General features: G+C 44.5%; 1 protein-coding gene across 2 annotated transcripts in view; it reads left to right on the top strand.

The window, feature by feature from the left end:
* The first annotated feature begins 13,260 nt into the window (after nucleotides 1–13,260).
* The window catches only part of LOC142767122 (uncharacterized), a 336,953-nt gene continuing 323,512 nt past the window's right edge, over nucleotides 13,261–26,701 (top strand). For both annotated transcript variants that reach the window (XM_075868347.1, XM_075868346.1), the window contains exon 1: nucleotides 13,261–13,347. The gene's annotated coding sequence lies outside the window, so the exon portion shown is untranslated. The remainder of the gene's footprint in view (nucleotides 13,348–26,701) is intronic.

Raw genomic sequence — 26,701 nt, 5'->3', positions numbered from 1 at the left:
CAGGTCCAAGGCGCTCCCCCCAACCTCAACGAGTCTGCCCATGAGGACGCACGCGCGCTAACCGACGGCACCGGTTCCGGGCAACGATTCGGGGCCAACAGGGTTGCGGAAAACAGGGACCCGCCTGCCACGTACAATGAAATAAAAAAACATTTTTACCTCGCGTGGCGACTATATCTACTCCCTCATCCAAATCTTAATAGGCTACAGGCCCTTATGCTCAGACTACTGCAGACCGACACGTACCTGAGATCCCTTCACGCTATTTATCCTGACTTATTCCCCAATTACGCTTGCCCCGCATGTGGGGATGTATCCACGCTGGCGCACTTGCTCTGGGAGTGCAAGGCAATGTACACTAACCCCTACACTGCAACAGTCAGGTGGGAAGCGGCCCTACGCAGCTCCTTCCTGGCCGACCAACCTTGGGCCGTTCAGCAGGACCCGCAGAGCTGCCGATAGGCTTGGCCTAACGGTCCTGACGTGGGAGTCGCCCGCTGCGCGCTGACGCGCGCCTTGCAGGACCACAATAAAGTTTCGCAACCAACCAACAATCAAAAAAACGTAACCGACTTTTTTATTTTCACTACAAAATAAAACTAATTCTTCGGAATTATTAGTGCAGAACGGGTCATTGGTACCTAGCGAGCTAAGCTTCTGCAGAAATGGGCTTACGTTGTGTTGCGATCTCCAAGCCTTACTAATAATGGTTCTAAGTGGCGTTTCAGGCCTGTGCGTTTTAGCTGTAAAGAATACAGTTAAACCTTTGACTTTTAGTTCCCTGAATACTTCTCGCGAGCGGCGGAAGTGCCGACTTGTTACAAAATTCAAGAAACCTTGATTTTACTCGCTGCCCACTTTTCTCAACAGCTACAAAGTTTTTTGTCACCGTTTGTATCGCTTATTTATTAAAACTCCGCTTTCTACCTCAAAAAAAAACCACCTTCCTGTGGTTTTGGCACATATATGTTATGCCGAGAAAAGGATAAAGCAGTTGTTAGTTCGGCGTCAATCTGCTTTTCTTTTCACCTACTTTTTCTTTTTTTTCAATTTTCAGTATTGTGTGCATCAAATAAATTATCTTCTTATTATAACCTAAGATAGTGCGTAGGTACTGCATGGGAAAGACCATGAATGTTACGAGCTGTAACACCAACGGTGAACAAATGAGAATTTAGGCACTCACACAGAAGATGCAGACCTCAGGAGAAAGCGGTGCCAGCCGGGTCCCGTTAAGTGCGTGCGTCGTTGACCTTAGAACTAGCCGTTGAGAAGCGTAGTCGGGGTAGTGAAAAAAGTGGTTATTCTCCACAGGTCAGTTAAAATGTTGGTGCGCCCACTGGGATCGAATTGTTTCTCTTTCCACGATGCCCGCCTAAACAGCCATTTGGGATGAGATACCGTTTTGTATAATAAAGGTGGTAGGTAGGTAGGTAGGTAGGTAGGTAGGTAGGTAGGTAGGTAGGTAGGTAGGTAGGTAGGTAGGTAGGTAGGTAGGTAGGTAGGTAGGTAGGTAGGTAGGTAGGTAGGTAGGTAGGTAGGTAGGTAGGTAGGTAGGTAGGTAGGTAAAATTTTTATTTTTCCTTTGGAAAGGAAATGGCCATTGCGAAAGAGATCAGGAGAGGTTGCTACTGTCGGTAGTTCTCCGCAACCCTCTAAGCATGGCCTCCTGGAAGTCGGGTGCCAACTGTAGAAGTAATTGATGAGAAGCAGTGGGAGGCCACGCAAGGCAGCCTCCCACTGCTGGGAGGCTGCGTGAGCTCCCACCGCTTTTCATTTCTTACCACTTGTCGGAGGGATAGGGAAGGGGTGCTTAGGGTACCCCCACTGGATATGATTGAGATTTTCTGTCCGTGCGGAACAGTATTTACAGGAGGAAACCGGGTAAAAAGAGGTGCACATCAGGTAAAAACGTAAAAATAGGGAAAGGTGCGATTGTGCAGCTCTCGCCACAGTACTTCGCGCCCTTGCGGGCATCTTTCGACATTAGCCGCGGAGAGATTAAACAGCCAATGTGGTAGTGATTACAGTGTGAAATGTTAGAAGGCGATACCACTCAGCAAACGCTGCCATTGTCCAAACGGAGCTTGACTCTTCCAGCGCCTGCGTCCCGACCGTAAATCCTCGGGCTCTGGCTTGAGCCGCGTCGTTACCGTCGAGGCCTGCGTGTGCGGGAGTCCACACTAACATGATGTCTTGTTGCGGGTAATGGGCCAAAAGGATAAAAAGGGCTGCTTTGGACACCCTACCCGCTCCGAAATTGTAGGTGGCCGATTTATATTCGCTATTCATAAATGAATATTTTGAAACTGTATGCGTCCTCAGAAGACGAAACAGAAATGGGAGCAGCGGTAGCTATCTGACCTTGTGAATTCGCAACTGAGAGAGCGAAACACGGACAGGTAATGTATTCAGCAGCATCTACGTACAGCATTTCTTTAGAACTAGAAAATAGTCTTTCAGGAGTTTTTACGCGCTGTCATCAACGTTGCTAATTATGCACAGGCTGAATGTTCTTAGAGAGCGATGGAGTGAGTAGATTCATGTGTATATCATGCGGAATAGTGTGTTTGAAGTCCGCGGTCGGAGTCGGCCCGATACTGAGAGTGTCGAGTATGCATCTTCTTGTCTGGGTGTTGGAGAAACGGGTATGTTGAGAAGTTAGGTCTGCTTGAATGAATGAGTTCACTTAACGTGTTTAATGTTCTTGTCTCCATGAGCCGTGCGGTGGACGCTCGGATTTATAGATTTCGCGTAACAGGTGTCAACGTCATTTTACTCTTTTCGAAGGGACAGATAATGGAAACAATAAAGCACTTTATTGACAAGAAGGCTTTGATGAGGCGGGGGAGCTCTGCCTCTCGCACCCCGCCATGCTTATTAGACATCCGTTCTATAAGGCATAGAGTGTGGTCCACAGTTGTCTTAAGTGCCTTAAAGGTGTGACTGCTTTCTCAATACTGTTGTATGTGTAGGTCAAGCACCCTCAATTTGCCAACTTTAAGTACAGGTGTATGGGTAATTGTTATTTGTATATCAGAAATGTAAACTCGTTGTCATGGTCATGGGTGTGGTCATAATATGTGACGGCCATAATCGTATGAATTTCTGGAGGTCATCCATATTTACGGTGACTACTTTCGTCTAACTCTTTTTTTCACAAAGTATACACTTGTTTTTTTTTGCATTATTCGTTGAAACATTTTTGCTAAACATGTTCCATATCCTTGATATCCGCGAAGTGTTGATGTCTGTGATTGCTAAACCCGTGCTGTATCCATGATGTTTGCGATGGGGTGGAGTTTGTCCGCGTCCACTTTCCTGTCCGTAAATAGACGATATGTTTTGCAGTGTAGCACGCCCTAACCTCCCCCTTCAGTCCCGCCTCAAGTATGTTAGTTTTAGTTGAGTAAAGTTTCAAGCTGGCCTCGTTGCATCATTGTTGTGATGTGTCTTGTGAGCTGTCTTGCCACGCAGTGTCTTGCAATTGATTATAATTGTGTAAAAGTCTGTTCTCTTATACTGTGCGGTGACGTTGATCGAAATCCACGACCCACACTGAAGGAATTGTTTAAGCAGTTGTTAGTTGGGCAAGCTTCCCTTCGTAACGAGATATTAGAATTGAAAACCAGACTTCTAAAAACTAAAACTGCCATCAGCTAATTACATCGTATATTTGCTTAATTTGAAAGAAAGATATCTGAAACCCCAGCTTTGTCTGTGGCAGGCCAAATACATTCCCCACCCCTTTCGATAGAACATTCCTTGAAATTCTAGACCAGAATACTGATAGACCTTGAGGATCGAAGCAGATGGTTCTACTTTGTTATTCATGGTATTCCAAAAAACCCCAACGAAACGGAAGCATCACTCAAGAAAACGGTAGTTAAGGAGGTATTTTAAGATAGAATGGAAGTGAAGTGTGCGTCTATAGGTCGCATTCACCGGCTTGGTAAACAAAAGGATAAGAGTTCCCTCATATTGTGCTTACAACACCATAACGAAAAGAAACTAACACTAGAAAACCTGAAAAAGCCTAAGGGATTCAGCATTTTTATTCGGAATGATTATTCGCAGTCATCGTTAAAGAAAAGCAAACTTCTGTAGAACAGTGCAAAGAAGAACTAGCAATCAGTAAAAAAATAAGTAATCTTAATTCAAAATAGGGTTAAAATTGACAGAGACATCATTATCTGGGTTGAAAGTCAAATTATCAGGGTGAAAATGACACATCGTCAAAACGATCAAGCAGAAGGGTGATGTGAAACTTCTTTGGACCAGAAAATGGTCCAACTGGTTAACATGAATGCTCGCTGCATTAAAATAAAACTTCGTAATTAGAGTTGTTGCTACTGCAGCGAAAATTATACATTTCAATTATAACGAAAACGTGACTTCATACTGATATATCGGATGATGATGTGTTTCCACCTGTCTATACTGTTTTCGCAGAAACCACGTAACTTGGGGTGGCGTGTTCCAGTACTCATTAAAAATCAAATAAATATCATTTTATTAGATGACATTGCCGAACCTGAGTGCTTCTGCATCAAGCTCTCTTTTTGCAGCCAGACGTTTATTATTTATGCTTGTACAGGCCACCCAACGCGGCTCGACAATTCATATTTAAACTACAGCTCCACATGCACCAACCTAGAACTAAAAAATGGTCTTGGTTGGTGACTAATCTCCATAATGTTAAATGGGATCGGCCTGACCCCGAAAGCGACGCGATTGCTATGTGTGACATATTGCTAGGGCATGATATTGTACAAGTCGTTAACGAGGAGACTCGAGTGCATGTTACTTGCAGTTCTGTTTTATATTTAGCATTCCTTCCCTAATGCATTGTCGATTACACTGTAGACATCGAACATGGGCTCTCTCATCACAAACTTGTCAATATTCTTATGCCAATTTTTAGCCATAAAGTGCCAAAAGGAGCACACTTGCATGTTTACAAAAATTTTTCGCATGTGGATGATGTATCAATTATTATACACTTATAGTCTTGTCTTACTAATTCTGATGATGGTGATGTCGGTATTTTGTGGGATCGCTTTAAGAGCATGTACCAGTATTACCTTGACAAATTTATCCCTAGCAAACAAAAGAAAGTACACAAGAACACGCCGTGAATGACGCAAAAAATCATGTATTTGAAACCTAAGGTTAAGAGATTTAAAAGAAAATCGCGCTTCTCCACATATCCTAGCAAGCTTAACGGAAGCCTTTCAAATGCATTGTAACGTTTAAGGAACGGCATTTCAGAAGAACGCTACCTAACTTCCTTAAAAACGGCCTGCCTAAAGTTTGCAATTATTTGAGTGAAAAAACCAGTGTCACAAGTTATACTTAATGTCGTTAATAAAATGAACAAAGAGTTATTGCTGAACAATTTAACGCATACTTCAACAGTGCTTTTATGTTGCAACTGATAGCGTTCCCGCTGCCTCATTTGACGCCACGGTCGTTACAAGCTCTTCAAGTTCTTTAACTTTTATTAGTTACCCCGGAGAGCTTTCGATGCTACTAAACTTGAAAACTATAACTCGCCCAGGGCCCGACAATATTCCGAATGTTCTTCTTCGCCGATATGCTGAACTTCTTGCACAGTACCTTGTCTATATATTTCATACTTCCTTGTCGTGTTCGATTTGCCGAAAGACGAAGGTGGCCCGTGTGGTACCCAATTCAAAAAAAGCTGGTTCGTCTCCGCTTAGATAACTATCGTTCCATTTCGCTAACGTCAGTATACTAAAAATTAATTGAAAATTTAATTGCAAAAGTCCTAAATGAGTTTTTTTATGACAAAACAATTCCGACCACCTCGCAACATGCTTTCAGACGGGGATATTTTGCAGTCACACAACTAGTCACTGTCACTGATACTATTGCTTCTGCTATTGACCGTAATATTAAAATCGATTTATTTTTTGGATTTATGAAAACTTTCAACAAGGTGACACATTCCAAACTAATATTTAAGCCAGGAAAATGTGACATTCCTGAGTCGCTAGTTTGTTTTGATAGCTGAATACCTTGAAAGTCGCGAAAAGTTCGTAGATATGGTTGGGCACCGCTCGGCATGTCTGCCAGTCACTTCTGGAGCACCGCAGAGAAGTGTACCGCGTCCTTTGTTATACTTCCTGTGCATCGATGACATTGTTGAGTGGTGGTGGTGGTGTTGCACCAGGCGAGGTTAGCCTGGCCTGCATGGCCGGCAATTGTTCCGCCTGAGCATCTCCTGAATTTGGAAAATGTCACCACGTTTCAGACAGCCCAGTGTCTCGCAGGAAGACTAACAAAATTCGTTGCACGTTCATCCTAGTTGCCGCGGGTCCTTCAGGAAAGATGACGTCATCAACTGTCCGGTGCCTATGACAGCCTTTTCGCAAGGGGCGGATCATCGCTGCCCTTTGCACATCAAACTGTGGGCAAAGCCAAATGAAATGTTCAATATCCCCGATGTCACCACAGAAGGCACAAAGCGGGAAAGCGTATCTCCCAGTCTTGAATGACCAGGTCGGGGTGTATGCGGAGTCGGTTCTTATGCGGTACAACAGCGTCGCTTCTTCACGAGAAAGTCCATGAATTACACATGCTTGGTGTGAAAACTTGTAGATCGTCTTGAAATGATTGCATATCACAGCTTTGTTGTTGTGGTAAGTCTTGGGAGTTTTTCCTTTTGAAAACAATGTACGTGCTTCGCATGCAAGGGCATCAGCCTTTTCATTGCCCTTAATGCCCACGCGGGATGGGATCCACTGGAACTTTATATTAATACTCTTGCCATTTAGGTGTTTCATTAGTGCCAGAGATTGCCTGGTGAACTTTTCTTGAGGTAGGCCACGATGCACTCTTTGTAGCGCCGATTTGGAGTCCGTCAGCACTACAACATCTCGTGCAGAAAAAGATCGCAATTTTCGCAAAGCCGCCGTGATTGCAGCGCTTTCTACCGTTGTGGATGAAACCACGCGATCCAGGCGGCCCGACCATGACACGCCAAGGCAGGGTATGCAAAAAGCCGCTGCGCAACTATCCGTTTGTGTGCACACTGATCCGTCGGTGTACACTTGTAGGTGGCTGCGGTACACGGTGCTCAAGTGGTCTAGCGCAAGAAATTTTTCTTCCGCGGCTGGAATGGTGCGCTTCCCTGGTAGATTGGGTACGCTTACGTTACACGCAACATCCACAACAGACCATGGCGGGTCCATAGGGCGCCGTTTAGGCAGTTTCAAGCCTAAATATCGAAATGTGTTTAGTGCCACGTTCAAATGTGAGCCAGTTCTTGCTCTTAGCCGCCGGAGAAGCGCCGTGCCTGCGCAGGACTCGCCCAGTCTTGACAGCTGCGTCAATGAGGCCTGAGACGCCAAAAGGCGGAGCGGAAGAGACTCGGCTTCATTGGTGACCTTCGTGTTTGAAGCCGCCTGAGGGACTCCCATCGCCAAGCGAAGGCCCTTTCTGTGCGCTGCCTCTAGGCGTTCGAACTGGCATGGTGATGGTGATATCAGGGGCAGCTGATAAACAATGCGGCTCGTTATAAGCGCATCATTCAATTTATGCATGGACGTAGGATTGTTGCCCCAACAAACCCCTGCCATGCGACGAAGAGCGTTGATCCTTTGCACTAATCCAGTGACTATACCATCAACCGCACTTCACCATAAAAGCTTGTTGGCGATGGTAATACCCAGGAAACGGACACTTGTTGCACAATGAATCAAATGGCCTCGAATATTCAGCGACAGACGTGTTGACTTCCGTCGCGCTCCGGGGAAGAGCATGAAGGCCGATTTTTCCGCTCATAAAGATAGGCCAAGTGTCAACAAGTGACACTCAATTATTGAAAAAGCGCTTGGTGCTATCCGGGCTAAACGTTTGTGGTGGTACCCTAAGATCCAAATGCAGATGTCATCAGCGTAGATGGATATTTTAACTGCTTTCAGAGCTAAGTGCAGAGTGTCGGGAAGGCTGGCCATGGCAGCGTTAAAAAGCAAAGGAGATAGAACACTTCCTTGTGGGACGCCGAGGGAAACGCGTCTCTCTTCGCTCGTTACATTTCGAAGCTTAACACGGACACAGCGGTCTCTTAGAAATTCATGTACGAACCGAAGAGCATTTCCCGACACACCCATGGTTTGGAGCCCGTTCACGATGCCTGCCTGAAGCACACAAGCATATGCCTTGGCAACGTTCATGAAGACGACGAGTGTCGAGAGTCCGCTGACGTGGTGGTGCCCGATGTGGCTTAATAGGTCCAAAACACCGTCCTGGGCACTCAGTCGTGGGTGAAATCCGGTCATACACGATGGCCATCGTCTTCCTTGTTCAAGGTACCAAGTTAATCTTGTACATATTAATATTTCCATCAACTTGGATACGCATGATGTAAAAGATACCGGTCGATATGACGCGAGGCTCGAAGGATCCTTTCCGGACTTTAGTACTGGCACCACCCATCCTGTCTTCCAAACAAATGGGATCTCTCCCGTGCTCCAGAGATTATTAAATATGTCCAAAAGGGCCCTTTTTCGCTCATATGGTAGATTTGTCAGCATTTGATTGCTGATCAAATCGGGACCCACGGCACAGCGTCTTCTTAATTTGCTAAGTGCCATATCCAGCTCTCGGAAGGTGAATGGCGTATCCATCGTGTGAAAAAACTGAGGTGACAGACGAATCGCCGCTCCTGCTGATCTACCAGATGTGTACACGTCTGCTAAATCTTCTGCAAGGGTTTGCAAATCTATTCCTTGTTTCAAAGCGAGTGCTTCGAATGGCCTGTGTGTTCGGATCTTCCCACAAAGACTATTTACTAGTGCCCATATCTTTGTCAAGGGTGTAAACGTTGACAAACTCTCACAGAAAGCGGCCCATTGATTTCGTCTTAATTTTTTTGTATGGTGACGAATCGCAGCGTTTATCCTGCTATATTCGGTTTTCGCAGAAGGATTTTCTTTTGTTCTCATTATTTTCCGCTCCGCCCGTCTACGTGCTGCGCAGAGGTTCTTCAATTTCAAGTCAGGAGCCGGAACATGGTCGGGCAGTTTCAGCAACGAAGTTGCTGCTCACTTGCTTTGCAACATCTCTGCGAACAGCTCACCAGTGGATTTGTCCAACGCTTCTCTGTAGGTGTCCCAGCGTGTTACATTGCAGAATTGTCGACCAGCAGTACGAAATCCCAGGTTGTTGGTGAAGATGGGGAAATGGTCATTGCCCATCCTGTCTGGAGCCGTGGTCAATGATACCAGAAGGTCCGTGGAGTGAAGTACAAGGTCTATTGCACTCCATGAATCTGGTGGCCTGAAAAATGCAGGTTTGCCATCGTTCGCCACACATACGTCGGCAGCATCTGCAGCTGCTAGAAGTTCCTTGCCTCGAAAATCTACACTCTTAACTCCCCAGAGTGAATGGTGCGCGTTAAAATCACCACAGATTATTCGAGGAGCGGGACATCGAGTGCAAAGGTCCTTTAGGATAGTCTCCAAGGAGGCCTTTTTTCATGGGCTTATGTACACCGATACCACACTCAGTTTTCGGTTTCCCAGGCACACTTGCACAGCAGCGACTTCCAGTGAGTTGTAACAGAGGTCTTGCACTGGTAAGGCGACGTGAGGTATTTCCCGCCTTATGTATATCGTTGCGCTTCCATTTGCAAACGACGTTATGCTCGGGTTGCCGTGTCGGGTGTACCCTAGGAGCGTCCTTGCATTCCGTAGACCGGCTTCGGAGAGGGCTAGAATCGGTATTTAAATGTTGTGCAGGAAAAGGTTGAGTTTGCACAGACGTTTTAGAAGACCGGCGCAGTTCCATTGCATTATTATGGGCACTTTTGAAGGACAAAAAAGACCAGGTGGGCGAGACATTGCCATTATTCTACTGTGTGTTTGTGGAAGCAGAGCAAAGTAACACTGACTCTAGAGCCAGGACTGCTTCCAACATATCCTTCGTTGAACTCGCAGGCAACTTAGCGACGTGTGAACGTAGTGCGGTAAATAGAGCGCGAATAACGTGCTCGAGGTTTTCTTGTTGTTTGCTTCCAGACGGTACTTGAGGGCTCAGTGCATCAGCGTAGGTGCGCTTGGCGGACTCTTTCGTGATACATTTCTCACCAGCGTTGAGCACTTGCATTGACTCAGTAGCAGCTCTTGTCGGATTTAGGCGCGGAAAACTTCCTGCGTACTCGTTTTCCAAACCGCCATGTTGTGGCGCGCTGGACGTCTTCTTTGTGAGTGATGGTTCGTTCACAGTCTTCGGGCCGAGGACAAACGTCTTATTTGTTCGCTGCGCAGCTCTTCGTGCTGGACATCGGCCGTAGCTAGCTGGGTGGTCGCCACCACAGTTCGCACACACAGGGTTTTCTTTCCTTGTACACATCTTAAAGCCATGAGGCCCCCCCCCCCACGGCAATTACAACTTTGTTCCCCACGACAGTGCTTAGCAACATGTCCAAAACGCTGACATTTAAAACAGCGTGGCGACGTCTCCACGTAGTCTGAAGCCAAGGTTGATCTCTGGACATTCCGAATTGGGAGCGAATGTGAGAACCACAAAGTCAGTGTGCCTTGATTCCCACTCGGAGGATGAGGTTTGGACCCGTCGTATGATTCTTCTTGCGTGGTATACTCCCTGAGGTCTCAGGTAGGTTAACAGCACTTCGTCCGAGTACCATCTTGGGACCCCTTTTATAACGCATGTATTTTTCATGTAGCTGTGTGGTACACGGGCAGATATGGCAAGGCCGCAGATAGTGTTAGTCTCTAGAAGCATATTAGCTTGGTGTTCTGTCTCTATATCCAAGAGCAGGGCTCCCTGTGCTGTGAAACGGCTCTTAACTGGGGCTCCACCGAGAATCGTTTCAATTTCCGAGTATAGGTCAATAGGATTCACTTGCCTGAAGTTAGCTCCTTCGTATGTTGGAGCAATTAACACAGGAATGCCCACCGTCCTGTCTTTGCGATGTCGCACAAGGCGGAAACCACCCTCGTCCATGTCTAGATCTGTGAGGTTTGCCCCGTTGTGGTCCCCGACGACAGTTGATTCGTCCTCTGATTCAACGCTGTGTTGTCGCTTGCAGTCCGGTATGCTTGCGCAAACCAGCTGGTGCTTCTGACCTGGTGTCACACCTTGGGAGGTCATGGCGGCGCTCTCCCTGATGCTTGTTTCGTTTCTTCTAGCACCTTTCGACGCAGCGGGCTGCGCAGCACCCGTCGGCCGCCGATACGGCAGGTACCTTTTCGTGTCGTCCGACGTCTTGCGCAGTGCTGAGCTGTAGTATAAACAAAAATAAACGATAAATGCAGACAGAGCTACTTAGCCAAGCAGCAACAGCTTCGTCGTCTTTTTTCGATGACATTGTTGATGCTGTAAACCAAATGTCCAAATAATGCTATTCGCCGATGATTTTGTGTTGTTTGAAGAAATCACTCGTGTTAGTAACCAAGATGACCTAAACTAAAGCCTCAGTCATTTTTTTCAATGGTACTTCTATTGCAAATGAACTTGATTGCAGAAAAAAGTGTTCTCTTACCAATTTCCCGAAGTAAGACTTCCCTATATTACAAGTATATGCTGGGCTTCTCTCCACCTCGAGAAGTCACTAACTATAAATATTTAGGTGTCATAATTTGCTATAACCTTTCGTGGAACTTCCATGTTCAAAGCATAGCTTCTTCTGCCTACAGAAAGCTTCTTCCTTCAATATGAGCTTAAACATGCTGCAGTCTCTGTTACACTTCTTGCGAAATATTACTTCATGCATCCGAAACGCGAGCATGCCTACGTCGCATGGGAGCCCTACACACAATGTAACATAGAGACATTGAACGAATCCAGCAACCGGCTATCCGATTTGTTTACAACAGGTTTTCTACTTTTGACTCACCAACCGAACTGATGCAGCCGAATGAACGAATTGAACGAATCCTACCACAGGCTATTCGATCTGTTTACAACAGGCTTTCTACTTTCAACTCCCCAACTTAACTGATGCATGCGAATGATATCCCTAGTCTCGAATCGTATCGAAAAAAATGTGGCTTGACTTTCTGTGACAGCTACCTAATAATAAACTCGCACTCGACCCAGCAGAATTTTCGAGTCTACTATCGACTAGGCCTACTCGCCAACATCACCCGTATGCCCTAACCTCCTATTTCTCCCGAAATGAGTGATTAAAATAGTGTTATTTTCCGCGCACTATTAATGATTGGAACAACTAACACACTTTATTATTTATTTTTAACACTTGTAGTGCATGATGTAGGTTACTTAAAAATGTATGCCAAGGACTATATAGTTCAACTAAAAAGATTGTTTAACTTTTCGATTATGTCTTGCATGGACCCTGTGTCTGCAGTATGTATATATAAATAAATAAATCACCGTTTTTGTTTTAAAGATACGGTACGGATTTTCAGTGGATCAATTGGAAAGAAGTTTTGTGGTGCATTCCAGTTTGTTGGCGCCCAACAACATCCAGTGTAGTAGTGTAGCTTGCACAGGACGATAATAAAGTTGTACTAACCCGCTGAGCCACGTGTTCTGAGCAAAATTCCTGACGTCACCTGGTGGAGCGCACTTTGTGTGGAACATCAATCATCATCACAATCTTAAGGAGTTAGAAAAGCCTCTCCGTAGGTTGGCTCCAACTTTATTCCTTCCAGTGGTGCTTTCCTTTGGAGCAACTGAAAAAGGATTTAGCCACAGGAATGTTTGTGAGGCTGCATGGAATTTTCTAAAGGCAACAAAACGAATAAATTGCTAAACTGAGGCATGAATTCACTTTATTTCAAACCATACCAGCTTTCTCACTAATTATTACCTCTATTTCTTTCATTCCTAATTCATCGTTTACCAATATGTTCTTTCTTGAAACATCCCTTTCTATATACCCGGTTGGTAAATCAATTCGATCTCACAAATGGGGTACCGTACGTTTCATGGCCGATCCGCCCAACGTTACCTAGTAACGTTAGATCCGTCGTAGTGAGTTGTGCCAGAAATCTGAGGAACAACCAACCAACTTTGTTGTTCCCTCATTAAGTGTGGCGCATACCTACTGTAGGGTACTGGCTGAAAATTCAGGGTTGTCATAAGATAGTATTGGAATTTAGAATATTGGATGTTATAAATTAAGAAATTACAGATTTCTCAGGAAACTTTGGTGATTTATCTGTTTCTTCTCAATGAACATCTTTTTCTTCTTCACTACCTGTTTTACCAGTTCGCCGCAGAGGGAGCAGTAGGGCACAGGATTGTTCCATTTTATGTGCGCTTCCATGTACGTGTCTGCCTGATAACGGGTCGGCTTTGTTCCATTCAGCTCCTTGAACGTCTGAGTTGGTGAGTGCTCTGAAACTTCACTCAGCGCTACAAAACTATTTCACTGGGCTATGGCATCTATCAGCAAACAATAGGTATGAGCGCGCCAGTCGCTATAGATAGCTGGGTGTGGCTTACATCGTCCACGGACCTCCCACACGTCGTGTCGTCTCACGATAGTGATGGTGGAGAAGGCAGCAGTCGATGTGTTGAAGATCACCAGTTACCACGTTGGTCCCAGAACAGACTGAACTCCTCACGTCCAGCGTCAATGCTAGCTAGATGCGCATAAGATGAAATTGCATTAGTATTAAAGAGGAGATTTAGATCACAAATACAGTAAACGTTGTTAAACCATCATACGGTAATGATTTTGTTGAAATATAAATGAACTTGCGCACGTCCTTCGCTTTCTCCCAAACGCAGGTCCAAGCCTAAACGTTGTCACTTCAGGATTGTTAAAACTATTATTCCACACGTCTCCTGAACACCTCCTTAACGTTGTTAACGACTCTCTTAGTAATAGTTGAATACCTCCTGACTGGAGACTTGCAAAAATAATTCCTTTTTTTAAACAGCCACACATCAGGTTTCACAAATTTGAGCTGACAAGCGCAATGCGTAGATGAGGCATTCACGATCACGTCTACCAAAATTTGTAACGCTAAGCGCCGAGGAATAGGGTGAAATTTCAAGATGAACGCCACTCCCTCTTCCTTTTGCGGGCGCGCGCCTAGAGAATGAGGACATGACGTGCGCGTGTCCATAGCCCTACGTACACGGCAATGCAGTGACGTTGGTCCTCTATGTAGACACTTATGCTCTGACGTTACCAACAGTGGCACGTGACATAGCGAACAATATTTAACACGGCATGCGTAGTTTACGTATTTGTTGCTTGAAGAAAATAATTAATCTCTAGATAAATAATGAGACGCAATAAGAGATTGTGGGCGTAATTTTTTTTCATATTTTTTCCGCGAACTGCACCGTGGTGCGGGGCTAATGTGTCGGCGTTTCGCATGCGTTCGTGTGCCCGCTGTTAGCGCAATGAGCAGACGACAGCCGTGGAACGCTCCTACGTGATCGCGCAGTCATTGTGCTCATATATTCTACCACGTCTAAGCCAGCGTTTTTAAAATATCCGCAAAAATAGGCAGTAGACCTCGAAACAACCATGGTAAAAAACGAACGAAAAAACGCCGCTCGCGTGCACGGGGGTTGGGCTTGTTCGGGCACGTCATGCGCATGTGACCTCTTGCTTCTATTGTGGAGGTGGTAGAGAAGAGATTTGGCTTGAGAAGGCTACGCGGAGGAGCAGCAAGGGTTTTGAACTCGCCTCCTCTCATCCTCGTTTCGGGCTGCTTCAAAGAAACAGTTTTCTCAGCTTGTAATAAATCGATCCACAAAGTTTTTGTGGTAAAATGTTCCTCGGAGTGGCGCTGCGATTGCCGGAGTGAGCGGAGGCACATCACATCGGATACGCAGTTTTTGCATGTTTTCATGGCAAAAATCACCAAGCGTCATCAGATAGTCTACATCAGCAGAGCGAGCTCATCACAAGGAACCAGTGGACACGAAACTCCAGGTGAGCATTTCCATTGTCACGAACATACGGCTGTTTTTGTGACAGGAACGCGTAGCAGGAAGCCCGGCCCCCGCCCGTAGGTGTGCCGCCAGCGTTCCCGCTGATGCTGCGTCGGCAGCCTTGCCTCGCGTCTTGTGAACAGCGACGCACCTTTCCTGCCACTTTCCGGCCGCGGCTGGCGTTCCGTAGAGCCAAGTTTCTTAGCGTTTGCTTGTCATTCTCACAATTCTCACAATGATAAAATTCACCGTAGAGGGACACAGCGTCGCAGAGGAACTGGATAAGAGCAAGGAGTGGAAAGAGGTCAGGAACAAAAGGTCATGTCGGCAAGATTGCCAACATCACGAGAGCAACTCGTTGCCGACGCGGCATGTCGAGCGCAAAGATGCACCCTGGAATAGAAAGCTAGCCCAAATAAACAAAGCAAGCAGGATACCGCATATGCCAAGAGGGGATTACAAGATTGTGATCAGACCAACTGGAGGAATCAAAATATCTGAGCTCGGCGTGGTTAACCTACCAGCTGCGGTGCAAGATGCGATGGGCATCCCTGTAGAGGAACGGGAGGAGAATATCATCTGCCCCGAAAACTATGAAAATATTCTGATCGCCAATACACCGGATCAGGAGCCTGCCAACAAATATCAGACTATAAAACGTATCAAAGCTCAAGACAAGTATTACGAGACAAATGCTTACGAGACATCCCCGGTAATAACGGCGAAAGGAGTCATCAAAAGAATCCCACTCGAAGAGGGTTCAAGAGACATCACAGCAGCTATTGTTACTATCAAAAATCCAACGGTGATAGTCGCGAAGAGACTCATTAACACTACCACAGTGATTGTGCTCTTTGACGGACACAAAGTGCCCACTTTTGTACCATATGGGGCAGCTCTGCTCCGATGCTCGCTGCACCGGAAACAAGTGGATTTCTGTCGCAAATGCAACAGACTTAGAAACCGGAAGACGTGTGTCCCAATCCAGACAACAAGCTTTGTGCCGGTTCTAGAACACCAAATCCAGATAAAAGTCATCAATGGGAACCCAGATGCCAGCTATGCCGCAGACAGGACATGCAAGGACAAATTTGAAAAAAAACCTTCATTGTGAAGCAAAGACAATAGCAATGGCTGCAACAGGAGCGACAACAAGATTATGAAGACTATACATCAAGAGAAAAGTAGGCTGCTTTTTGCGGAGAATCTGGTCTCCCAGTAGCAAAAAAGACGCTTCAGGTCAAGACCAAAGTTTTGAGCATGAGATTGAAATCTCCATCGACCCATTGATCTTCATCCAATTTTGACTCCGATTTGACCTTTTCCATAGCTAGGACTTCACAACACACTGAAAAAACTTGTAGAAGCATAAAAAATGTCTCAGGTGGAACGACTAACAAAAACCTCTACTCGGTAGAATATACTACGCAAGCTAGGAATGTATTACCAGAACCAAAACGGAGAAAGTAGGACGATCTCGAGAGAAATTCGTGAGAAACTTCTGGTACCTAATTGACCCAAGAACATGCATCCATGGTACAGCAAAGGTGTACGCACGAATAGAGCAAAGAAAATGATCCAGACCTACTGGTCAGACGACAGAGCCGCCTTGGTAGACGCAGCAGAATACCCAAACAGAAATATCTAGGTGGCAGTAGTCGTAGATCACAACCAAAATCTCCTTACCAGCTTGTCAGTTGCAATATTAGTGTTTCAAAGGATGCCGTTCGAAATTACGCTAAGGGCTGAATCTCCCCAGAGGCATGGAACATCATGAGTGTAAACGAAGCAATATTTATCGCTGTAGAAAAATGACAGACAAATGCTCTGGTTCCGAGCGCATACAGCTTCAGACGTTTCCGCGGTCACTCCCAATGATGTAGCACACTGCGAGGCTCGAGGTCTTACCCGCCGAGCTGAAGAAGGAGTGACTTCAACGGGTCCGGTGAACGTGGAGGAGGGGACATGGAGAGAAAAAGATTGATTAACCGCATTCAATGATATAACCAAATACTACGAAATGCAGAGGCGAATTTATCCACCACCTTACTCTAATTTCATCAGAGCAGAGTTCATTGCTTGGAGGGGGTTAAAGACCGAAAGTTACCGCAATCCTGTGCAATTAAAGACTTTCTACTTTGCCATATACGAGAGCGACACATACAATCTGTGCAAGTCTTGTAGAGCCACCCTTAAACACATGTTGTGGCGCTGTCGGGTATATCAAGATAAAATGCTGGTCTCCTCGCAAGATCTGTGGTCGCGGTTGTCTGCCGGGCTGCAAAGCTCAGAACTCACGGACCAACTTAGGGCCGTCAGGCGAGCCCTAAAGGCAGCGCGGGAGCGACAGCTCTAAGCGGCCATCTAGGTGGTCCCAGGCCCAGGCCTGCCATTCGCCGCATATTGAATAAAGTTATTCTATCATCACCAAAATGTTCCTAATCGGAAACCCAACAACTTTCATGGTGTAACTAAAGTTTGGTAGGGGACCTGGTGAGTGGCCCTCCAAAAAAAAGGTCAAAGAATTACATTAGACCAATCGCTTCACCATCAAATGTAGTTTTGTTGATAGGAACAATAGTTTTCATTAGAATTTTAAAGGGTATAACAGATAATGCAATACTCAGCACGATTCAGATTGAATATATACCAAGTTCACCATGTGTAACTCGTATAAAAAAACTCGTATAAATCTTGCTCGGCAAAAACAACAATATGCGGCTCTAGTGACCCTTGATCTTAGCAAAGACGTATGCTAGTGTTTAACATGTTGTCATAATCAAAGCCCTAAAAGACTTAAACTTCCCACAGTATAATACTAATTGTATGTATGAATTTTTAAAAGATATAAAGTTCTATTGCTCCCAACAAGGTGTTTATACGTCTTAATATAAGAAAACAAGAGGTGTTCATCAGCGCTCTGTCTGGCCAGTTTTATTTACAATTCTTCAAGTGCAATACCAGTGTGGGATAACGTACAAGTACATGTATACGCAGATGACATAGCGTTTTTTGCATATGTGATACTCATTCACTACATTTCACTTCACAGGTGTATTCCGCAACATTGGAAACCTACTTTAATAATAATCATATGAAACTGAGCGTAACTAAAAGCGCTATAATTGTTTTACTAATGGACGTACCACTTATTATTTATCTTTAGTCCCATCAAGAAACAATTTTTAAGTTGACTGTATTAAATATCTGGGTGTATTGTACGATTAAAAACTGAGCTGGCGTAATCACATTGAACATATTAAAATTAAGGCTACAAGCGCTGTTGGGATTATAGGTAGACTTGGCCGGCTGCGTTCCGGTCTTCGCAGAGATACGCTGATCATGATTTAAGCATGTATGTTTGTCCGATTCTCGAATTCAGATGTGTCATATTTTTGAAGTACACCAGAACAAAATAAAGCCTTGATTCTCTTAAAACGGAAAGGGCTTCGAAGTTGTTCAGGTGTGCCGAAAATCACAGTCAACCATGTTTTGTATCAGGAAGATTGAATACCCACTCTTGCTCGCAGACTCCGTATTTGAACAGTTAAAATGAATTTATATTTTTCTGAATGCCAATTTAAGAAGGCAGTACTTCGCATTTTTTGCCTAGCACGGTATTTTTTTTTTAATGAGCATCGGTCCTCTGTGTATAAACCTCATATGCTCTTTGTTCAAGCACTTCTAGATGCTTTAAATGTCGATATATTCGAGATCATATCATCAGTCAAACCTATGGGCCATGTGCAAATACAACTTGACAATATCTTCCCAACGAATGCTAAACATTTGCCCTCCAAATATTTGATTAGCTTATAAGAAAATTAGCTGTCTAAATTAGGTACTATTATTGTAATTGCAACAGATGCATTTTCGAGTGACGAGAAAGCAGGTGTGGGTATTTTTTTCTTTCTCATTAATCAGGTATGTTTCATTACGCCCTACAGATTATACACCCACATTTGAAGCGGAGTTAACGACTGTTTTACTAGCTCTTCGAAAATTTCCTGCGGCTCATTCGACAGCTGCGATAGTGACTGATTTATTATCTCGGTGCTCATTTTGATCGTCGTCGGCATCAGCAGTACTAGATACATTTAAATCAATGAATGCAGCAAACATTCCCCTAGTGTGATTGATATAAGTGTCAGGTCACCGTGGTATACTTATAAGTGAGGTGACTCCCTCGCGCGAGCATCCCTTGACGGTCCGATTGTGCCAGTCATTGCTCTTACAGCTTATGTAACAGGAGCTAGGTTTAGAAAACTTTACCTTCTTGAGGACTAATCAAAGATTACGTTACCAAATTCATAATGTTCGCAACTGCACTTCACACGGAGTAATAAATGGTGTCTCACGCGTAAACTGGCAGTCTCCGTAACAACATTACGATGCCGTGTACCACGTACCTCATCATTTCTACTTAACCAGGTCTGGTCTCGTACCATGCCCTCTGTGCTTTAGCTGTAACGAACCTAAAGATATCGACCATTTTCTTCTAACCTACACCCGTTTCAAAAATAAAAGAAAAAATTGTTTCAAAATTTTATTCAAAAACTAGGAATTTCACTTAGTAATCCGAATTTTTTGTTCTTTGGGGCCACCTCATTAGAATTTAGCGACAGCAATGTCGGGGGGCTCTCAGCGAGTTTCTATGTGACACAAGGAGATTACTTTGCTGGGCCATTGATCAGCTCTCATTTTTTTTTGCTAACAAATGTCAAATTTATTATTTCATTATTACACTGCAATGACTTGACCTAGTGAATAATTCTGTATTATGATTATGTCCAGTTATTCGAAAAATCAATAGGTAAGAGCCCCAAGAGAGAATCAAACAAGCAAGCATGCAGATGCGCATGAGCCAGCCGTACACCTCCTGCTTCAGTATCTAGCCTTTACTCTCACCCATTTCCTAGCCTTCACGTTCGATTTGGGTTCACGCAGAAGAGATTTTTAAAGTGGTGCATCTTGACAGATAAGAGGTGAAATAATTTTTTGTTCAGCTGCGTACAGATCCATGTGCCGGCGTCGTGCGCCGCTCGTGTTTTGTGTGCCTCGATGCGTGCGCATCGTGATCAATGTTGGTGACAACGCTGGCTCTGTAAAGGTGAAGCAGCATGTAGCGTTTCCAGGCGCGATTTACGCGTGGCTGAAGGGGCGCGCATGCCGTTTGAACCAACGCCGATTTGAACGCTCGCCCATGTGAAATCGCACCACTACGTTTTGCATGATGCACTTTCAGACGAGTTTGACAAGCGGCACGAAGAGCTAACACGTCATATCCATGAACACCGTAACGAAATCACGTCAAGGCGTCTCCCTACTCGTCGTAGAAAAAAATTGGGGGACCTTTAGGTTTCGCCTTTAAGAGTTGAACACGATTGGGAAATCCAGCCCGTAGTTTACCCTTCAACCACTAAGTGCATACTTATTCGCATGTTTCGCTACATACACAAGCACTCACACAAACACGCACACAGTAGATTGGACCAGCGCGTGCTATAAGGGAGTTTTAGAATAGCGCACCGCAAGCTTTTCCGGTGTGGTCAGTGCCACTGCGCATGCGTCGTAACGTGAGTCGCCGTTCACGTTCGCGGAACGCACGCCAAAAATCCCAAATTGCATGTGGCATTGGTGGCCCACATGTGGCCCGCAAGCGCTGGTTTCGAGGCTACGGGCGGTGATGGTGGCCCGCATGTGGCTCGCAAGCGCTGGTTTCGAGGCTACGGTGTCGCTGCGATCGTGCGTTGCGGTTCGCAGCCGGGCAAACGCTATTCTAAATCTCATATGGCGCCCGCTACACCCGCAACGCCCGCAGCGCTTGCAAACGGTTTTCTAAAACTTCCTTTTTAACGCTGATTGGGCTCGTTTTGATCGTGATGACACGTGTCGTACAAAATATGTTAAAGGGGCACTGAGACACTTTTTCAAGTAACCATGATATTAATTCACAAGAAAAGCTTATTGCATCACGATTTCAACGCCGGAAAAATTTAGGAATCTGTCCAGTGCGAGAGGAGTTACAAAGGTTGGTCGCATGCTGCAATTTCATTATCTCTTCTCTCGACCCGACGAAAGCGCTGGAAGCTAAGCAGGAAAGGGTGGCAGGGCAAAGAAACTATTTTGCCTCGTGACATTGAGCACTTTTTTTTCGTCGAATGCGCGGCTTTGGTGGTGCTATCGCACGCGCACGCGTGGACAAGTAGTGTCCTCCGGCGGCTATCTCGGTAACTTGATTTTTCGGTCACAGACGCACAGACGATTTTGGCTCACAACCAACGCGGCTGACGCCAGTGGCGGGTTTTAGCAATAAGAGCTCTTTAACGCTACTGCGTTAAAACCCTCTGCGTCTGCCTGCTCGCACGCTGTTGCTTACTAGCCGCGCCCACCGACAGAGACGGTCCGCGCAGCCATCACGCCATCTGCCCGCCGTGCAAGCCGAGTGCGAACAAAACAACCATACTCCACTCCACAAGCAGTTGGCAGTGCTGTGGAAAGTGCAAGGGTGCGCTCCACAAGCTGTTGGCAGTGCTGTGGAAGGTGCAGGGCACCCTCAGCCAATAATGACAGAGCTCACCACATATTTGTGTTCCTACGCCAATGTCTCTGCCGTGAATCCGTCAAGTGTATCCTTTGTGGGGAAAAGAGTGTGTTATACATTAACGTTTTCAATTTGTATCAGGTGGCACTTCATACTTTCTTGACCTGTTTTGTTTATTTTTAGAAGGCCCAACATCCGCTCTTACGCAACTTGCTCGGCTATGTCTATTTTTTTTATTGTTACCTGTTTACAAGAGCTTTTGTCACATCATAGCTTTTTGCTTTCAATTTGTATGTCTAGGGTACAGAAAAAAAAATATTTACATCAATTATGGAAAAAAAAATCAATGAAAATCGATTTATGAGTGAATCAACGAAGAGATAACTGAGTCAGTCCAGAGCTTTCTGCTCAAGCATAATAGAACATGTTTTAGGAGTGAAACTCTTTAAGTCATGGGTCGTGCATCCACAATGTATGTAGTAGTATAGTAGTACGTACAGCAACCTCCACGGCCGGACTACAGAAGCGGTACGCATGCACTCATTTCAATTGAGGAGAAAACCAGCGCATCTAAATTAATAAAAAGATGCAATAACCTGCAGAGGAGAGTATCAGTGTCCTAATCTCCGATATATTTTGCATTGAATTTGCTGCTTAATTGACTAAACTAGTAAGAGAAGGAAGCACTTTGAACACTACCTGAGCAGAAAGGGTTGCCACGTTAAACTCGCAGGGCTAACCTCATTGGTTTTAGCAAGGTTTAGCGAGGGTTAGGCCGCAGTACCAAGAAGTAGAGGTGGATAAAAGTGGGAACTAGACACGAATCGCAGGGCGCGAGAAAGTGCGCGCGTGCCTCCCCTCTAGTCTGGCTGTGCCACCTCTCGTTTAGTCGTTAGAGTGTCCGCTGGATGGTGGTACTTCTATATGATAAATATATGATGAAAACATGTGAGATGGCGGTACTTGGAGTGTTAACTAGATGGACGGACGGATGAATAGACGCACGAACGGAGAGACAGACAGATGCATGGACGGATGCACGCACAGACGAATGGTTGGATGCATGGATGAACGGACGAACGCATGAATGGAAAGACGCACGGACAGACGGATGCGCAGAGAACAGAAAGACGGACAGACGCACGAACGAATGCACAGATGAACGAACACACAGACAGACGGACAGACGGACGGAACGCAAGGACGGAAGAAAGAACGGACGGACGGATGGAAGCGAGGACGGACTGACGGATGCTTCAACTCACTCATCATCATGGACTTCGTGGACATGCTGAAATTTCTTTCATGTTTTCTACTTTCACTGCAGTATACTAAATGATCCCATCCTCCAAGCACTACATGATTGCCGTGAGTTTGTTGAAAAGTTGAACAACTCATCGTACGCATCATTACTTGAATCTGGCATGGCAGCTCCGCTGAAACCGGCGGTGACATTGTACAATGTGCGACCACTGTGCGTCGTTTTCGTGCGAAATACCTTCCGAAAGCATTCCTGGCACTTGAATAATAAGCTGCTTCAGCACCCTCTGCATCGTCTTTGTGAACACGGTCTGTAGCGTCTCTCCGTCTTCGACACGCTGTGACAACTAGGCGATGGTTGGCATTTGACCTTTCTTTAAAAAAAAAGCCGTTCACCCCATCTCAAGACACTTAGTTCAAAATCATTAACACTCCACCATGATGATGTAGAGGTTGAGGTACTCGGCTGCATACCCGCAGGTCACGGGGTCGAATCCCGGCTGCGCAGGCTTCACCTTCGATGAAGGCGAACGTACTGTAGGCCCGTGTGCTCAGACTGGCGTGCACATTGAGAGTGTTTTTACTTAATTTAAGGAGCATCGCAAGCTAGAAAGGGTGTAATAAAATATATCGTGAACATTGAGTATTGCTAGTACTGTAACTACATTGCCATAATTTTCGAAAATACCTTGTATAGTTACCCCATACTGCATACCATACCACCACCACAATACTTGTGTGTACGCTTTGTAAACAGTGTTTTTAAAACACCTTTTTCTTTGTTGTGGATAGATATGTATTTTGCGACTTCTGTCTTGATTATATAACGTTCTACTTGTTGTCTGATGTCAACACCTAATCTGCTCACCCTGTTATGGCCATGACCAACAGTATTTGAAAATAAAAACAAGTCACAGCTTTGCCGCAAAGACGAAGCAATGAACGCAATAGGAACAAAACGGAAGGTCACTGGCGGAGCGGCAAGCAGATGTAAACGCGCCTCGGCTTTCTCACACACAAATTTCAGACCACAAGGCCGTTCTAGTATCAATTTTCGTTCCTGTACATACCAACCATTTTGTCTATTCTACATCTCCCGATTTTTCAAGAGCCGATGACGCATCTGTTTTTGATCTTTTGTCGCATTCTTTTGATGATTTCGAACGCCTCAGCGAATGTAACTATGTGAATTTCTTGGTGGCTTCTTTTGGAAAGACTGTGGCAACATGTATTGAGTGCTTCGTCTGAATAAAACGAAAAAAAGAAACCCCCACCTTCCCTTGATATCGCGTGATATACTTCACCTGTCGCGTTCGGTTGCCAGACTGAGACGTTTAAAAAGAAATGGTGACCCCATTAAAATACAGGAATTTAACGTCGCCAAAGAAGAACTTCGGGTCAAAATTAATTCGTGGAAGGACGTTTATTTCAAAGTTACGTTGCAAGATTTAATGAAAAGCGACCGTAAAAAATTTTGCGCTGCTATTTTACTCACCTCAGCTGCCACAAATACAGTTGTTATAAATAACGTCCCCTGCAGTGACCCCTCAACCATTTCTAACCCGTTCAACGAATACTTCCAATCAGTATTCACAACTGACAACTTAGACATCCCTAGCTCTCACCATGGTTCCAATAACTCAGTCAGTGACATTTCCGTATCTTCGACGGTGTTATGAACCTGATTTTGCACCTGGAAAATAAGAAATATCTTGGTCCTGACGGCATTCCTAATATTTTTCTTCTTAGATATTGCGAGTGGACCAGCCGCTACTTGACCATAATTTAAAGGTCCTTAAGCACTTCAACTGTTCCTTCAGCTTAGAAACCAGCGAAAATTCTTCCTATGCATAAATCTGGCAGCAAGCAGTCACCATTAAACTATCGCCTGATTTCATTAACGTCTCAATGATGTAAACTTTAGAACACATAATCTTTAAGCATATCATGGGGTTTCTTGAAAATAATATCATCCTAAGTAATGCCAAGCATGGTTTTCGCGAAGGTTTTAGTACAACAACCCAGCTTGTACAATTTTCTCACGGCATTTTGAACGCTCTAAACTCTGGTTACCAAATTGATGCAATTTTCATCGACATTGCAAAAGCATTCGACGCTGTTACACATTATAAACTTCTGCACAAACTTCACGCTGTTCCTAATAATTATTCCTTAGTTGACTGGATTGCTAGCTTTTTAAACAACCGTTCTCAGTTTGTTTCTTCTAATTCCTCAAACTCGTCTGCTGTGAATGCTTCATCCGGGGTTCCCCAAGGTTCAGTCCTGGGACCACTTTTGTTCTTAATGTACATAAATGATTTGCCCAATTATGTGTCTGCGAAAATCCGCCTTTACGCTGATGACTGTGTCTCATATAATGTAGTTAATACCAATGATGACCACAATTTACTTAATGATTGTTTTTCACAATTTTGCAGATGGTGTGACACATGGCAAATGAACCTAAACTTTACTATAACAGTTGTTCTTTCCTTCTGTAAACGCAGCTTCATTTGGTTGTTCGATTACTCCTTCAATGGCTCCTTTCTGTCACGTGTGTCGAAATATACGTACGTAGGCCTCACCTTCACACCTAATATGTCTTAGTCTAAACATATCGAATACTCTTGCAATAAAGCTTTAAAGAAACTGGGCTATTTAAATCGTAAATTAAAAGATGCTTCACCCGAAGCAAAGTTGCTAACGTATAAATCCCATCCTCGAATGTGCTTGCCCCGTTTGGAATCCTCATAAAATTCGGACATCAGCACACTAGAATCCGTTCAAAAAAGCCATCCGTTTCATTTTCCGCCGTTACGACTGGAATTTCTCACCCTCCTCTGAACTTGTTACGCTAGGTCTGCAAACCTTGTCTGAGCGACGCGAGCTCAAATGCCTAAAGTTGATGCATATTCTTGTTAATACGCCACGCTACGCATTAACTAAGGAATATCTGTCTCCTGATAAACTGAAACCCACAACGAATAGCCACAAACTAAACCTGACAGCATTCCATCCACGTACTAACCTATTTAATTTCAGCTGTTTTCCGCACACTATAGAAAAATGAAGTGTATTGCCTGGATCAACTAGATCATTGCTTTTAGAAGATTTATTGCATGAATATATTGATTCGCGATTTGTTTATTAAGAGTTGTAATTTCTTGCATGAAAGTATTGATTCGGGATTTGTTTATTAAGAGTTCTATTCCTGTTTGTTAAGAGTTGTATTCTTGTGTGTGCTGATTTACAGCAAACCTACTCCTGCAATAGCCCAATTCAGGCTGCAGTATGTAAAAATTATTAAATAAATAAATAACAAAATATATAAATAAATAAATGACAAACGAAACGTACTCAGATGTACAGAAGAATGCGAATAAGCGTGTCAGTTGTTCCTTCACTGTGTCTGGAAAGCGTGCCATTTACTTATTTTATTTTGTTCAATACATACTGCAGACCACATCTGTGGTCCTGGCAGGACGAGCACTTGAATAGCACAATAATACAAAAATAGCAAAAGGGACAAAAAATGAAACGGCGGACATTGCATTGTCAATACAACACACAATTATCAACACTAACAAGAAATGGGGCTATACAGTATCTAATAAGTATGGCTCAGCAATGGAATTCCATTCAGCCACGGTACGCGGGAAAAATGAAAATTTGAAAGTATTGGTATGCGCTTGGTATGGTGTTAGCGATCTAGGGTTATGATGCCGCGTGTGTTTTGTGGTCAGGGCAGATATATACAGGGAGGGGTTGATAGCCAATTCATGTTTAGTAAGTGAGCAGAGGAAATCGAGACGAAATTTTTGTCTTCTTAACTGAAGCTTGGGAATGTTATTGGCAATCATTAATTCAGAGGGAGAATTCGTGCGACGAAATTTTGAAAAAATGAACCTGACAGCTTTTCTGTGAATTTTTTCCAATTTATTGATGTTATTTTTGGTATACGGGTCCCGTACTACAGCAGCATAC

This window comes from Rhipicephalus microplus, chromosome 7, assembly GCF_043290135.1.
Source record: "Rhipicephalus microplus isolate Deutch F79 chromosome 7, USDA_Rmic, whole genome shotgun sequence".
NCBI lineage: Eukaryota > Metazoa > Arthropoda > Arachnida > Ixodida > Ixodidae > Rhipicephalus > Rhipicephalus microplus.
Note: the sequence above shows the minus strand (reverse complement) of the source record. Positions and strands in the feature narration are given on the sequence as shown.